This window comes from Ovis canadensis, chromosome 13 (genome assembly GCF_042477335.2).
Source record: "Ovis canadensis isolate MfBH-ARS-UI-01 breed Bighorn chromosome 13, ARS-UI_OviCan_v2, whole genome shotgun sequence".
Classification (NCBI taxonomy): domain Eukaryota; kingdom Metazoa; phylum Chordata; class Mammalia; order Artiodactyla; family Bovidae; genus Ovis; species Ovis canadensis.
In genome coordinates, this window is record NC_091257.1 from 89,498,148 (window position 1) to 89,502,387 (window position 4,240).

General features: G+C 43.1%; 1 pseudogene; it reads right to left on the reverse strand.

Annotated features, from left to right (window-relative positions):
• Nucleotides 1-408: 408 nt before the first annotated feature.
• On the reverse strand, nt 409-1,893 carry LOC138416834 (zinc finger CCCH domain-containing protein 15 pseudogene; annotated as a pseudogene).
• Between the last annotated feature and the right edge of the window lie 2,347 nt (nt 1,894-4,240).

The following is a 4,240-nucleotide window of genomic DNA, read 5'->3' on the forward strand; positions in this document are numbered from 1 at the left end:
TTTTTTAATTTATTGTATCACTGTTTTTATTTACAACTTTATTGGCAAAAAAGAAAAGGGAGTAGTCCCAAACAGTTTAACACAGGGCATTGCAGTTGATCCTGTCAGATTAATGAAGTTTCATTTTAAATGTCCATCTAATTGTCCAAAGATATACAATACTGAATCTGCATATGCAGTTTCCTTGATGAAGTATAGGCTCATATCTTAGGCAGTCTTTTAAACATATAAATACAAAGGAAATAGAATCACTCATTTAAAATTGCATTAAATGAAGGGTAATTTAAATTTATGTTGTCCTTGTAACAACACGTGCCCAATGAAAATCAAAAGCTGGAAAAGTAGTTTACACTTTCTATTTGAGTGGACAATTACAATCAATCATTTCCTACAATGACCATTTATCTTTAATTTATCATGAACTACTCTGAACTTACTATGAGATGTAGCCAAAGTCAGAAAACAAGACGTAGGGAGAATTTTCCTTTTTTGGAGGAACTAAGCATCCCAGAATCAGCATGGGAAACAAACATCCTGTTGAGAGTTTTAGGTGGAAAAAAATTAATGTAGTCAATTTCAACTCCTGCTGAGCTGGCTCAGTTTTTTCATTGACTTGTTTGGTGTCATTCTGCTAAATCAAGTGTGTTTAATTCTTCTTCTAGTTCATCCAAATCTTCCCCAGTAAACAGATTTTCATCAACAGAAACAGCATCGATGGCTCCATTTTCCTGTCCTTCCCCTTCATTGTCCTCTTCCAAATCACTTCTCTTACCATTTTCAGCCCTACCTCCAGAAGTGTCACTTAATTTGTTTTCATCCTTTTCTGAAGTATATGTGCTGAATCTTTCAAGACTGGCTACAGTAATGCCTGTCTCATCTACATCTCTTGGGATGTACAGGCTTAAATCTATGTCATTTACACTCACTGAATCATCAACCTCATCACCACCTGTTCCCTGGGTGTAACGAATATCATCTGCTTCCTCATCATCATCGTCAACCAGTTCAGGATGAAATTCAAACACCTCATGACCACCGATCTCTAATGCTTTCCCAGCTTTGAAGTCTGCTTTCCTACTTTCTATGTCTTGCTCAAGTTTATCAATCTTTTCTTGTCTTTTTCTTTTCTTCCATGCAAGAAAAGATTCTAGAGTGGTTTTGGTAACATTTGGACCTAGGGCCAAATGCTCTCTTTCAATTAGATCTTCTAATGAAATTTCATCTTCTTTCTCTTCTTTCTTTTTATCTTTTTTCAAGACAAATCCAGGAGGAGGTGCATGATGATACATGCAAATATCACCCCCTCCAGGACACACCCCAAACCAGCCCTCTTTGTTGTTTTCAATAGCTTCAAGGAAATGCTTGCACACTATTTGAGGTTTTGGTTTTTTCTTTTCCACCTCACCGTGCTTCTTGTTCACTTGTTCCATTTTTTTCTCTTCCCAATTATCCATAGTATCTTTTTCAAGTTCTTCATCTCTTGCATCAGTGTAAACACTTCGCTTTTCAGATTTTCTCTCCAGTCAAGTCATGAGAGAACTTAAACTTATCTCCTTTAGTACACTGTCCTTGCTTGAAGAATGCACATACTACAGACTTGGGATCTGCATCTTTACTTATTTTTTGAGCAGCAACTACAGGTTTGAACAACTCATTTAGCTCTTGCAATTCTTTCTTCTTGTCATATTTCTTCAACTTCTTTTCAGCTTCACTTTGTGCTATGTGACATGGATTCTGTTGACCAAATTTAACTTGATGAGTGACAGCCTTGATAAACTTCTGTTGCTTTGCTCCTTTCTTATTCTTCAGATGAAAAGTTTTGTCTTCAATAATCTTCTTTTTCTGCTCCACCTTTTTGCTGCCCCCAGCCTGGGCCTGTTTCTTGGGGGGCATTGTGGAGACAGGTCGCACCGGCCAGACTTAAGTGCAGCTGGACTCCCTCAGGGACTCTGGCCCCGTGGTAGGAAGAGGAGGAAGACGCTCCCTTCTGTCCCTTACACCTGGGATCAACTCAGAGGTGTCATGAGCAAACTCCCGTATTCAGAAACTTATTGGAATCTCTCACAGAACTCAGGAAAGCCCATTACTTACTGTCCCCAGTTATTTTAAAGCAAAAAACCCAGGGACAGAAAAATTGTAGGGCAAATGGGTAGTCAAGGCTGCTGAGCTCCCAAACTCTCTCAGGACTCTCTTCCCCTCACAGTCTCTTGATGCCTGACTCCCCCCGAGGCTCTCAGAACCCAGTATGTATGGGTTTTAACTGAAGATCAGAGGTAGGCAATTTGATAGAATCATTTGCCATTGGTGACTGAACTCTGCATCAGTAGCCTCTCCTCTCCCCAGAGGGACTGAGAGTTGACAGTTCTAACCCTCTAAGCACCTGATGGCATGTTCTGGAGTCCAGCCCATCCAGACACTATCTAGGTTTCCATCCTAGACTCATCTCATGACTTATAGATAGACAGTAACCCAACCCAACCCCTTCCTGCAACCCAATCCCTTCCATGGACTCCTGTCATCCCCCACCTCCAGAGAGCAGAGATGAGCCTGGACTTTCCCTGGGCCTGGTTGCTAGTTTCACGCCCTGGTATACTGGCCACAAGGGTGCCCAGAAGGGTGAGAAGGGTTGCCAAAAAGCAGAGCTGGCTTATCTTCATGGCCTTGCAGGAGGGCTCCTGAGGAAAGATGGCAGCTGGCTGAGCTTATCACACCCAAGCTCAATGAATGGAAGAGAGACAAGGAGGGGAGTGAGGAAGAGAAAGGGCCTGGGGTCAGTATTGTACAGTGTGTACTCCCCCAACTACCCATTGTCCTACTTTAGTCTGCTGGAGAAAAATGCCCAATATCAGAGCTTCTTAAACTTGACATTACCTGTTGGTGTCATGGAAATATGTTTTGTAGTTGTACAGCTGGAATATAGTCCAATATGGTCACTCAGGGAGGATCCTAGCACCTAGAGCGGTGCATGGCTGTGATGGACAATCAATGAATGGATGAGAGCAAATCACAGGATGAGTAAGTGAAGAGCAGTATATGAGCTCAGGTTCTCCTTTTCAGCCTCCTGTAGGTGCCATCACATCTGAATATCAGTTACCTCACCCAACATACCCTCCCCTAGCTCAGAAGACCAGTGTGAAACAGACATCTTCCTGCATCCATTGCTACAGCTTCTCTACTGGATGGAGGCTTGTTCTTCACCTTCCTGTTCCCTGTAGGAACTTAGCTGTGAAGGTGCTGTCCTGCTGGGGCAGCAACCCTGTTTTCTGTTTCAAACAAGGAGTAAGGGAAAGGGACAGAGGGGAAGGAGGGAGCTGAACATGTCTCCACAGCCTGACCACCTGCCGTCCTTCACCTAGTTTCACAAACAGGAGAGATACCTGCCTGAGTGGACTCCAGGAGACCTTGGAAGATTGCCTGCAACAACCCACTTCCTCCTCCTCCCACAGTGGTTTTGGGTCACACAACCTCATTTTTATGACCAGCTCTGCCTTTTACCATCTTCATATCTGCAGATGGAAATCTCCCAGAGTCCTCCTGTCTTCAGATGTCAGGTGAGGTCAGCACTGCCCACATCACAGGGTTGCTATGGAAGCAACGGACACAACAGACATATGTTCCTTCCCTCTGAAAAGTCAGAATCCTTTGTAGTATTAATAATAAAAGTATGAGTAATCACAACAGATAAAATGCAAATTCTTTTATATATCAGTCATTATCCTAGCACTTGACACATATTTACAGATTTAATTCTCAAAAACCCTAAATGAGGGGATGAGGAAGTATTGATAATTGCTCATGTTACAGAGGAGGAACCTAAGCTACACAAAAGAAAGTAAGTTGGTTACAGTCATCAAGTGGAGAGAAAGGTTTTGAACCCAGGGTTCTGGCTGCAGAGTTTATGCACATGCACTCTGCTGCATTGATAGCTGTTATCTACAGGGGAGATGTGAGGGGTGGCACACCCACGGTCCCTTCACTCACTCCTCTATATTTACTCCCAGTTGCAATCATGTAGCACTAGCGTCCCTCCAACTCAACTACACTTAGACAAGTATTTCCATTCACATACACACATGCAACACAGAGACACAAAGTGTGCTCCACTCCAGCTCAAGGAGAAGGGAGCTGGGTTCCATGCCCAGAAGCCCCAGGTGCAAGTCCAGCCTAATGTCAAGCAGGTACAGAGTTGGATGATGAGCTGAAGAAGACATGAGGGGCTGTCTTCCTGGTACAGACACCC